Source organism: Dendropsophus ebraccatus, chromosome 7, assembly GCF_027789765.1.
Source record: "Dendropsophus ebraccatus isolate aDenEbr1 chromosome 7, aDenEbr1.pat, whole genome shotgun sequence".
NCBI lineage: Eukaryota > Metazoa > Chordata > Amphibia > Anura > Hylidae > Dendropsophus > Dendropsophus ebraccatus.
The window spans coordinates 28,742,640-28,755,790 of NC_091460.1; the positions used below are offsets into that span (position 1 = coordinate 28,742,640).

General features: G+C 42.7%; 1 non-coding gene across 1 annotated transcript; it reads right to left on the bottom strand.

Moving 5' to 3' along the window:
- Positions 1–268: 268 nt before the first annotated feature.
- Positions 269–457, bottom strand: LOC138797964 (U2 spliceosomal RNA). The gene has a single exon (XR_011364050.1). It is a non-coding gene; the product is annotated as a U2 spliceosomal RNA (small nuclear RNA).
- Between the last annotated feature and the right edge of the window lie 12,694 nt (positions 458–13,151).

Sequence of the window (13,151 nt, forward strand, 5' to 3'; positions counted from 1 at the left end):
CCGTGTGCACTGAAACGCATAGGAACCTCTTTTTGAAAATGAGGACCTGTAGTCAAGTGGAGTGACATCACTCAGGATGTCAGTAGTTATTGTAGTACATTTAAGTTAGGCTTTGTCACCACTATCCAGGGCCCGGACTCAGTGTATGAAAAATCCTACAGTTCTACCTTTTTCTAATACAATGACAAATACACCTAAAGGACAGCTATATCGGAGATCAGCATTCTGTAGGACAGCAGACAGATCGGCAAAGAACCTCCAGCAGTGACAGCGTAATTCCACACTTGTTACATTCACTACCAGGTCAATACCTTGAGAGGACAGAGCAAGCTCCTTGTCCATCTCCCTGTTCTAAAAATCCATTTAATATATGGTCCCCAGATAGGGGACGTATCAGATATTAAACTGATAAGTACAGATACTACACTTGATTTAAGCCAAAAGGCCAAGAAGCGATACCCTTGCTAAAAGCAACAAAGGTTTCAGTGATAAGAGAATTGGAACTTGTTTTTGCTTAGAAACAATACAATGATCATTAGAGTAACAGCACATAAAAAAAAAAAAAAAAGATTGTGGCTGAAAAGTCATAGGTTAAAAGTCGATCTTCATGAACTTTTCTTGACGACAAACGGCCATGCTCTCGCCACTGTAATGATATAAAAATAGTGTCTCCATGCACGGTAAATTGTGAATCGCAGCTGAAGAGTTATTTGGATCAGAAATGATGATGTCCTGAAGGGCGTATATCATCTCGAAATTTGTAACTGTATTTTCCCTATGAATCAAGAGTAGAGGGGAGCTCAGACGGTGGCTGCAGGCTGCTGGTAGTTTCTTTTCTAAGAACAATAAATAAATGTGACAGGAAGCATGAACAATCCATAATGTGTTTATTGAGTGAAATCTGCACTTCTTTCGATCGGCCTTGGTTTCATGGTGTGTTGCATAAAGTTATTCTTCTACAGGATAAACAGCAAGTTAAGGCTAAAAAAAAAGGTCTGCTTCATTCCCAGGACTTATGTTAGACATAAAATAAATAAATGTTAATCTGGGAATCACAGATCTTATTTCAGATTACAATAATGTTAGTGCATAGATTCAAATATCAGCCAGTATTCAAGTTCAGATTCATTCAGTGGACATCATGAGTACATGGACCCATGGAGATACGTATGGTACTATTCACAACCATTACAGAGCGTCCATAGATCTACAAGTGGTGAATTCTCCCGTACTACTACTTTCTCTGTCATCTCGAATGTTGAGGCTCTTGAAACAGTGACCATATTTCTAGAATGAGGCATTATCATGTTCAATGACCAACATCTCAAAGTTTCAAAAGTGGCAGCTGTCATCAATGCTACATTTCCACCGTACAATCTAGTCTTGTCAATCACTTTTTAAAATGGCGGAACACTTTTTCTTAGTCTCAGATATATCCAAGATGGTGTTTGTTTTGTTGGATTGTTTAAATTTGAGCCTTGCCTAAATTTGTTTTACCATAGAATTGCGGTGAATTTTGTGACTTGCTATAGAATGTGACATGATATAAAAATGTTTAATCTTTCATCACACCCTCTCACAGACTTAAGAAATATCTAATCTTGATCTTGAGCAAGGATTTATCTTTTTGTCCATCTCATACAGCAGATGATTTTAATCTGTTCAAACATGACTAGACTCCAATAAAAGTAGATATGGAACCCAAGGATAACATTATTCACCAAGTAGTTAGGGGAAAATATACCTTCTATCCCCCACACCATAGAGGACACCACCTTCAGACCTTTTTTGACAGCGCAGGATGATTTAAATAAAAAAAAAATTGCAAATTAGAAAAAATAGCATTAAAATGACCTTCGTAAGAATGATAATATAATTATCAGAGAGGCAGATAAGGGGGGCAGTATCGTGGTACAAAATAGAATGGATTTAGCAAAATCATACAGAATCCTTAATGATGTTAGAATTATTATGAGATTATACTGGAAGATCCCCAAAGAATATATGAAATTGATAAATGTGAACTATGAGGGCTATTATTATTACTTTAAGGGTGCGTTCACACCTACCGCATCCGCAGCTTATTTTTCCGCGGAAATCCGCAGGTCTGGTAGTGCAGATTTCAACCTGCGAGAAATCCGCGTATGTGTGCGTTTTGCGGTTTTTCCGCAGCAAGTTTATCGCAACTGAAATGTCAGTTTAAAATGTCTCTCATTCTAAACTGACATTTCAGTTGCGATAAACTTGCTGCGGAAAAACCGCAAAACGCACACATACGCGGATTTCTCGCAGGTTGAAATCTGCACTACCAGACCTGCGGATTTCCGCGGAAAAATAAGCTGCGGATGCGGTAGGTGTGAACGCACCCTAAAACATCATATAACCCCCTTCTTTTATCATCTTCCAAAAAAGTTCACAAAAATCTGAAATATCCCCTGGGAGACTGATTATTTCAGGGATAGGCAGTCTCACTGTGAATCTATCCCATAGAGATATATATATTTGTTTACAAGATATTGTAGTACAATTACCTTCCTATTTAAAAAAAAGACTCCAGCACACTGATTTTAGACCTTTTAGATATCCCTAAGGATTAACATTAATTTGTTTTGAAGTCTTAATGTCACCTCGTTGTATTCCAATATTACACATAAGTGGGGCTTAGAATCAATGCTACATGCTCTAAAGACTAGTCAATGTTATGGAACCCCCCAAACAGAATTTTTAGTTCCCATTATGAAGCTCATTCTTACTGAATGCTTTTAAATTTTATGAAAAATTGTACCAACAGACGAGGGGTACTGCGATGGGGACTCAGGCCGCACCCAGCTACGCTAAATTTATGGGGTAGTTCAAGTTCCTTTACATTGCGGGATGCACCTGGTTGACAGAACATATTTATTATAAACGGTACATAGACAATCTTTTTATTATATGGAGGGGTGATCAAGTATCAATGAACAATTTTATTGCACATTTAAATTGATTCCACTAGTAATGTCTTTTTACATTTATTAGTCAAGAGAACAATCAAATGTGTACTAAAACTAATTTTAAATTAGTTAATTCCAAAAGCTTTTTGAATTTTTAATAGTAAACTACAAAAAATGGATTAAAAACCGTACAGGCAATTTTATAGAAATAGAAAAAAACTGTACATAGGTAAAGGATTTTAAAGATCAAGCAGGGGTTCTGGTGAGGAAATTGTTGGAGAACAGAACCACCGTGGATTTCACTCTGCAAGTTTGCAACAAAGTCGTTGCGATTCCCGTAGATAATGAGGAAACCTACCTCTGTCTCTATCTCAACAACTGTTTTTTCATACAAATTACTGAGGCCCTTAGCATGAGTATATCTGGTCGCTCTTAGTCATTTTGCATTTGCTCTTGCCGCCTGTGTGCAATTTGTAGAGTTTGGTTGGCAGGCTCCATCGGGGTTGCTGGCGCCATGCATCTGTATACTTCGCTCAATCTGTGATGTGTGATTAGTGGTGTGGTACTACACTTTCACTCGCTAGATTTTCGTTTAAGTCTTATCTCTACCTACCTTTTGGTAGTACTATGCAGATACTTACGTACGTTAAAGAGTTGTGAGTAGTGCAACGGAGCGCTTGATACTTTAGTTCCTGTGTGCATGTTAAACTGACTCTGTACCCACAATCTGTCCCCCCCCAAACCGCTTGTACCTTCAGATAGCTGCTTTTAATCCAAGATCTGTCCTGGGATCTGTTCGGCAGGGGATGCAGTTGTCATAAAAACAACTTTTAATCCTTCAGCACTTTCTCTAACGGCTGGAGCTTATATTTGTATATGCATTAGGCTGGCACCACCTCTCCGTCCTTCCTCACCACCCTCCTCAGCATTAGGAATGATCCAGGAACATTTACCGATGAGGAGGGTGGGGAGGAAGGACATAGAGGGTGTGCCAGCCTAATGCATATACAAATGTAAGCCCCGGCCATTAGACACAGCGCTGCTGGATTAAAAGTTGTTTTTATGACAATAACTGCATCACCTGGCGAATGGACCGCAGGACAGATCTTGGATTAAAAGCAGCTATTTGAAGGAACAAGTGGTTTGGGGGGGGGGGGGGTCAGATTGTGGGCACAGAGTTTCTTTAAGTGAACACCCAAATCTCCCGCATACTGATGGAGACCTGACTTACCAACAGGATATTTGAAATTGGTAAATTACAAAAGGTATGGACTTCAGAGGTGTATTACTACTTAATAGTTAATGTATTTGGTGATGTCCCCACTGGGAGTCCCCCCCCCCCCCTTGGCAATAGGCTTTCCTCCCCTGGAGGGATATCTGGCTATTCCTGTGTTTTGAGACTCGTAACTGAGGCTCCAACAACCCCTCTTTTGCATATTTAAATTTATAGGGGGGCAATGTATCAATGGAAACTCTTCAGTGAGCACTCCCATTCGATTTTTTTGTTGCTGGTCTCCCTGAGCTCATGTAATACATGCCCTAAAATACCCACATGGTAAGATGTATGTGGGGCAGACCACCAGGCAGATACATATGAGTTAATGAACACAGAGCAATGATCAGGAAATATACTGCAAAAACAGACAAAGTCAGACAAAAAAATATGGCAAAACAGTCGCCAGACACTTTAAAGAGGCAGGACATCAGGTACATGAATTAAGATGGCAAGTGTTTAAAGCAATCGAAGGGACAGGCACAGACACCACGATATGACGCAAACAGTTGCAGATGGAGTGTTATTGGATCTGCAGGCTAGAGAGCACAACACAAAAATTTCAAATGTCTATGATCTCCTCTATAGCTTACGTCCTGCTATGGATACAGAATCTCATTCAGCTACTTAGGCTAGGTTCACACTGCGTTTTCAGCATCCGTTTAACGGATCCGTTTTTTTTAACGTCCAGAAAAATAGGGTCAGCAACGTTTTTTGGTCCGTTTTGGTCCGCCAAAAAAAAAACGGATCCGTTTTTTTTATAATGGAAGTCAATGGAAAAACGGATGCACACAAATGAATCCGTTTTTTGCAATCCGTTTTTCATGCGTTTTTTGCAAAAAACGGATGCGTTAAACGGATGCTGAAAACGCAGTGTGAACCTAGCCTTAGCTAACTGTTGAACTGACCTCATATAGAAAACTCCCTCCACCCCCCATCTATAAGGCCCTTTCCCATTTAAACTTATATTAGATAGCCAAGGACTGTTTTGAGTCTTGCACCCACCCAGCAAGTCTTTCTATTCTTGAGCACTGCTGAAATACTAATTTATCAGGAAAAACAACATAAAATGGGCAATATTACCTTATAAATAGCCATGTTGTGCCTGAGTCACAGTATAATAGACTACTTTATCTTGCTCAATTTCATAGAAGAATTAGTAGCTATGAATAGATTGCCTTTTTTGCTTGAGGTGTATGAGTAGTATGTATTGCCATTTAAAAGAACAAGACGAACCATTCATATATTAAGTAGAAGCTTTGCCTTAAGCTATTTCTGTAAATTGCATATGAGCAATGGACATTGTGCGTAGGCCACTACCTCATCATGGAACTCTTCCCATGCATTTTACTTATTATAGGGCTAAAATAGTTTAGAAATTGCTTCAAATTTAAAGGGGATTTATTATTTTCTCATGTAAAATTTCAGATTAAGTCAGGAACAACTGGGTTGCTATACAGCTATAAAATACATTGTAAAGCCCACATATTCTCAAATGAATAATATTCTTGAAATTAGCTACTACTGAAATCCTATCACACTGAGTATGCTGAGCTTGAGTCGCGGCTGCCACCTGCACCAGATTCACCACCTGCCCTCATGCTCTGCCGGCTGTCTGATTACAGAGCATTCTCTCCTTCCATCATGTCCAGAGAGGCATCCGTGTTACAACTCTGGTTGGTTTTCATAGATAAAGGAGCGGCTATCATACCTAAGGTGATGTCTCCAGACTAAACAATAGCATTTGGAGGAGAGCAGATACCAATGCCCTGTGAAGTGAGCTCTACTTTAGGAAACGGGCTGACATATTCCCGAGATTCAGTCGAGACATACAGGTGTTGGAAAGAAATCTGGTATGAAGAAACCTATGCCGCATATCAAGATATCCCTCTTTCTTTAAAGCTTAAAGAGCTGCTTATTGTGCCATACCAGCCTAGCTCCTTTTTATGGCATGCTTCTCCTCCTTCCTTTTCCCATCTTTCCCTTCTGGGTCCTATGCGCTTAACTCTATTGGTCCGGAACACTTGTGCTTCTAAATTTAGGCTTTTTTCTCCAGTTTCCCCGCTGAATTCCTTCCTGTTATTCCCAGGCTTCTTACCGGGTCTTGAGTCTTCTATGGTCCGGGCCTGGTCTACACGGAAACTGTTTCAGTTTGCCGATTTTGTAGACCCTCTTTCCCGTACATTACTCCCCTTTGAGACACTGGTGGACAGGAAAGACCGTGCAACTTCTGAGCGTTCTGCTTACTTGCAGATCCATCATTTAAAGAGGTAGTGCAGCGCTAAAAAAATATTCAGAGAATAACACACATTACAAAGTTAGGGCGGGTTCACACTACGGAATTCTCGCGGACAATGTCCACGGAATTCCGTCAGCTGTCCGCCCGCACGGGCACGCGCTTTTCCGCCGGCTCCATAGACACCATTCTATGGGCCGGCGTATTCCGCGATCCGCTTAAAGAAGTGACATGACACTTCTTTCAGCGTATAGTGGAATACGCCGGCCCATTGAATGGTGTCTATGGGGCCGGCGGAAAGGCGCCCAGATGTGCGGGCGGACAGCTGACGGAATTCTGCGGACATTGTCCGCGAGAATTCCGTAGTGTGAACCCGCCCTTATACAACTTTGTAATGTACACTCACCGGCCACTTTATTAGGTACACCTGTCCAACTGCACGTTACCACTTTAATCAGCCAATCACATGGCGGCAACTCAGTGAATTTAGGCATGTAGACATGGTCAAGACAATCTCCTGCAGTTCAAACCGAGCATCAGTATGGGGAAGAAAGGTGATTTGAGTGCCTTTGAACGTGGCATGGTTGTTGGTGCCAGAAGGGCTGGTCTGAGTATTTCAGAAACTGCTGATCTACTGGGATTTTCACGCACAACCATCTCTAGGGTTTACAGAGAATGGTCCGAAAAAGAAAAAACATCCAGTGAGCGGCAGTTCTGTGGGCGGAAATGCCTTGTTGATGCCAGAGGTCAGAGGAGAATGGGCAGACTGGTTCCAGCTGATAGAAAGGCAACAGTGACTCAAATAGCCAACCGTTACAACCAAGGTAGGCAGAAGAGCATTTCTGAACGCACAGTACGTCCAACTTTGAGGCAGATGGGCTACAGCAGCAGAAGACCACACCGGGTGCCACTGCTTCAGCTAAGAAAAGGAAACTGAGGCTACAATTTGCACAAGCTCATCGAAATTGGACAGTAGAAGATTGGAAAAACGTTGCCTGGTCTGATGAGTCTCGATTTCTGCTGCGACATTCGGATGGTAGGGTCAGAATTTGGCGTCAACAACATGAAAGCATGGATCCATCCTGCATTGTATCAACGGTTCAGGCGGGTGGTGGTGGTGTCATGGTGTGGGGAATATTTTCTTGGCACTCTTTGGGCCCCTTGGTACCAATTGAGCATCGTTGCAACGCCACAGCCTACCTGAGTATTGTTGCTGACCATGTCCATCCCTTTATGACCACAATGTACACAACATCTGATGGCTACTTTCAGCAGGATAATGCGCTATGTCATAAAGCTAGAATCATCTCAGACTGGTTTCTTGAACATGACAATGAGTTCACTGTACTCAAATGGCCTCCACAGTCACCAGATCTCAATCCAATAGAGCATCTTTGGGATGTGGGGGAACGGGAGATTGGCATCATGGATGTGCAGCCGACAAATCTGAGGCAACTGTGTGATGCCATCATGTCAATATGGACCAAAATCTCTGAGGAAGCTTCCAGCACCTTGTTGTATCTATGCCACGAAGAATTGAGGCAGTTCTGAAGGCAAAAGGGGGTCCAACCCGTTACTAGCATGGTGTACCTAATAGTGGCCGGTGAGTGTATATGCTTGAAAATGGTTCTGTGAGAGAACTGAAACGTTGCATCCTGTGTTTTTGCACATTTTTGTAATAAACCATCCCCTTTTTTTTACCTTATGCTGGAGTGCTTTGGATTTTTGTGTGATACTTGGGGATCCCCTTTGCCAAGGGATTTGCATCCAACAACTGCACCCGCTACACCTGTGAAGAAGTGCGGCTCATCTCTCCTCTCTCTCTCTCTATATATATATATATATATATATATATATATTTATACACATACATACATACAGTTAGGGCCAGAAATATTTGGACAGTGACACAAGTTTTGTTATTTTATCTGTTTACAAAAATATGTTCAGAAATACAATTATATATATAAAATATGGTCTGGAAGTGCACACTCCCAGCTGCAATATGAGAGTTTCCACATCCAAATCGGAGAAAGGGTTTAGGAATCATAGCTCTGTAATGCATAGCCTCCTCTTTTTCAAGGGACCAAAAGTAATTGGACAATGGACTCTAAGGGCTGCAATTAACTCTGAAGGCGTCTCCCTCGTTAACCTTTAATCAATGAAGTAGTTAAAAGGTCTGGGGTTGATTCCAGGTGTGTGGTTTTGCATTTGGAAGCTGTTGCTGTGACCAGACAACATGCGGTCAAAGGAACTCTCAATTGAGGTGAAGAAGAACATCCTGAGGCTGAAAAAAAAAGAAAAAATTCATTAGAGAGATAGCAGACATGCTTGGAGTACCAAAATCAACAGTCGGGTACATTCTGAGAAAAAAGGAATTGACTGGTGAGCTTGGGAACTCAAAAAGGGCTGGGCGTCCACGGAAGACAACAGTGGTGGATGATCGCCGCATACTTTCTTTGGTGAAGAAGAACCCGTTCACAACATCAACTGAAGTCCAGAACACTTTCAGGGAAGTAGGTGTATCTGTCTCTAAGTCAACAGTAAAGAGAAGACTCCATGAAAGTAAATACAAAGGGTTCACATCTAGATGCAAACCATTCATCAATTTCAAAAATAGACAGGCCAGAGTTAAATTTTCCGAAAAACACCTCAAGAAGCCAGCTCAGTTCTGGAAAAGTATTCTATGGACAGATGAGACAAAGATCAACCTGTACCAGAATGATGGGAAGAAAAAAGTTTGGAGAAGAAAGTGAAGGGCACATGATCCAAGGCACACCACATCCTCTGTAAAACATGGTGGAGGCCAAGTCAATCACCAGATCTTAACCCAATTGAGCATGCATTTCACTTGCTCAAATCCAGACTTAAGACGGAAAGACCCACTAACAAGCAAGACCTGAAGGCTGCGGCTGTAAAGGCCTGGCAAAGCATTAAGAAGGAGGAAACCCAGCGTTTGGTGATGTCCATGGGTTCCAGACTTAAGGCAGTGATTGCCTCCAAAGGATTTGCAACAAAATATTGAAAAAAAATATTTTGTTTGGGTTGTTTATTTGTCCAATTACTTTTGAGCTCCTAAAATGTGTCGTGTTTGTAAAGAAATGTGTACAATTCCTACATTTTCTATCAGATATTTTTGTTCAACCCTTCAAATTAAACGTAACAATCTGCACTTGAATTGTTGTAGAGGTTTCATTTCAAATCCAATGCGGTGGCATGCAGAGCCAAACTCGCGAAAATTGTGTCACTGTCCAAATATTTCTGGCCCTAACTGTATGTATATATATGTCCCGCCAACAGCCATAGGCCCAGATTCAACAGGTTTGACACCAGAGTAGCTGCGTCAATTTGTAAAGCAAGTGCCAGTGAGGTGTCCATTTCATGAAAATTGAACACATTTTTGGATAATGGAACAGGGGTAAAGCCTTCTTGCATCTGTGCTTTTTTAAATGTACTTTCGGGGGCGTGGCTAGCTGCCTTATGGAGTAGACGCACCGGGCTGCAGCTCCTGCTTACTGCGACTTATACAGCGACCTGACACCCCGCACCGCTACTTGAACACCCCGATCGGGTGTGTGAGATCCCCAGGACCATGTCGGGACCCTCCAAAAGCAGCAAAAACGGCTCACATTCGGGGAAACTGACTGCTTTTTTCCCGTACACTGGATCCCAAGATGGCGCCGACTCCCGCTCTCATGGAGGAGAGGACGAGCAGGGAGACACTTCCACGGCTCAAAACACAGGGGGTAAGAACTTTAATACGGGATCAAGATATACCCCTTTATCGGAGGGGTTAGAGGGGGAACAGAGAGAGGATTTGGCACATGAAAACGAGGACTGTATCACAGATTCCCAAGCCGGCCGCGATGGCGACGTTGTTCCCCCCTCCCCTTCCTCCTCTTCTGCCTCACTAATGGAGCGCAGCAGCGAACACGCACATCAGAGAGGAGAAGACATAGCAGCAGCTGCAGCTACACTACGCGGCACTAATTCTTCTCCCTCCCACGACTGCTTTGATGATCTGCCTACAAAAGGTACTCCTATGACTGACTCTGACATGAAGAGAATGTTGGCTGCATTTAGAGAATCTATGGACTGCAGAATAGATAGAGCCATGCGCCCGATCCGTGGGGAGCTTACGCAGATTGCAAATCGCACTGATCATCTTGAAAATAAAATGGGCGAACTAGTGTCCTCACACAATGAACTGGCTGATGGACACCAAGAGCTACATGACGAAGTACAGAGATTAAAGAGCAATGTCAAACTACGTGGCATACCAGAGTCCATTTCGCCGTCTGAGCTTACACGCTATATACAAAAATTCATTAAAGATGTGCTGCCTGATAGCACTAATAGAGACTTGATCATAGATAGGGCTCACAGAGTCCCCAGACCTAAACATCTCCCTGATGACACTCCACGGGATACCTTGGCAAGGGTTCATTATTACCACATTAAAGAAGCTTTCTTGCAAGCTATACGTAACAAAGAAGATATCCCTGACAAATACTCATCAGTTTCTGTGTACAGTGATTTATCTGCTGCGACCTTACAATGGCGCCGGTCTTTAGCCCCAGTCACTTCTGCACTCCGATCTGCCAACATTATGTATAAATGGGGCTACCCTGCTAAATTGCTGGTGACAAAAGGAGGTAGAACCCAAGTGATCTTCAATTTGGAAGAAGGAACTACCATGGAACTTGAACCCAAAAACTATGGCTCCGGCACCATCCACCAGACCTTCCCGCCTCACTCCCGAATGGTTGCCAGCCAGATCCAACAAGAGGCGTCGTCGTTGAAGCTACGTTGGTGGGACGTTTTTAATGTCCCATGAGAGTTTCCCCGGTGCCTTCTATTACTGAGGCTGGATGCCGAACTGTCGTGCTCTACCCACCTTCTATTAACCAAGTGTTAACACAATGTTTTTGTGTGAAACTGTTGTCCTTATTGGACGTTTGTTTTTCTCTGTTGTTTTTGTTTACTTGTTTGTATGCTTTCTTCCCTCTTACAGGCATGGAACCTTTCACCAGCACCTTCTCTTTCTTCGGGTCGCAAGGAACCTATATCTTTTTCCTTCCCTCCTCTTACCAATGAATGCGTACTCATCTCAATGCATCCCACACAGGTAAAATGGTTATAAAATTTATATCTTATAATGTTCATGGTCTAAACTCGCCACAGAGACGGTCTCACTTCTGGAGAGAGGTTAAATCCCTCCAAGGCGACATCGTCTGTGCGCAAGAGACACATCTACTCACCTCAGATATACACAGGATTAAACACCCTCTATTCCCTGCAATTTACCATTCCACATTCACAACTAAAAGGAGAGGAACGTTCATAGCATTTAAAAATACATTGGCTGTCCAAATGCATAAGGGGATCTCTGACTCCGAGGGAAGATACTTGATTTTAGTGTGTACTATTAATAATCAAGATTACACTATAATTTCAGTTTACGCCCCCAATGTAGGACAGATCAATTTTGCCCGCAAAATTTACAGGCTAGCACAAGAGCACAAAAAAGGACACTTAGTCATTTGCGGGGACTTTAACGCGATCCCAGACCTAGTAAGAGATACCACATACAGGGCAGTCCGCACCCGCCTACCCTTAGATGACTTTCTCTGGCGCTCTGAATTATATGACGCTTGGAGGGCCCAACATGGAAACGAGTGCGACTACACTCACTATTCCCACGCTAGAATAGATTTGGCCTTACTGGACAGGGAGTCTCTCTTTCTCCTTCACTCGTCCTCCATTGAGACCAAGACATGGTCAGACCATAGTCCACTCTTGTTCTCCATGAAGGAGGTTGTAGACACCCCACCCACTTACCTCTGGAGGTGCAATTCTTTCCTTATCTCTCATCCAAACTACCAATCTGCAATTCGTACCTCTTTGACCCAGTATTTCCAGGAAAAGGATAATGGGGAGGTCTCAGATACCACACTGTGGAATGCCCATAAGGCAGTTATACGTGGCAAACTCACCCAATTGGGATCCTGGGTTAAGAAGGAGCGGCTCAAAAATATGAATGATCTTCTTTCCAACATTAGGAGGTTGGAGTCCCTTCATAAAACCACTCCCACACCCCCACTTCTATCAGAACTGAGGAAGGCGCGAGATGATCTTCGAGCCTTGCTACTGACGGACTATGAGAGGTCCCTCCGGAAGGCGAAGTCTATTTACTATGCTGAGGGAAATAGCCTTAGCCAGGAAGATTAATGCACAACATGTTAAAACCTGCATACCTTTCTTAGTAAACCCCTCTACTGGCAGTAAACTAATTGACCCTCGGGATATCGCCTGAAACTTTAAGGACTACTACATGCAATTATACAACCTGAAGGATGATCCCCTCACTCCTCAGCCAACCCAGCCTGAAATTGATGCCTTTCTCCATAACATTAATCTACCCTCCCTATCCGAAGCCCAACAGAAATCTCTAAATACCCCAATAACCTCTTTAGAGGTTACCCAAGCTATAAACAGTTCCCCACTGGGGAAATCTTCCGGCCCTGACGGGCTCACTAACCACTATTACAAAATATTTTCCCCTATCCTAGCCCCAATTATGACTAGATTTTTTAAAACAGCCCAAGAGACAGGGAACATGACCGCTGAAAATCAAGCAGCCATCATAGTGGCATTGCCCAAACTGCCAGATAGGCCTGCTAATTTTCGCCCTATCTCATTGCTTAAT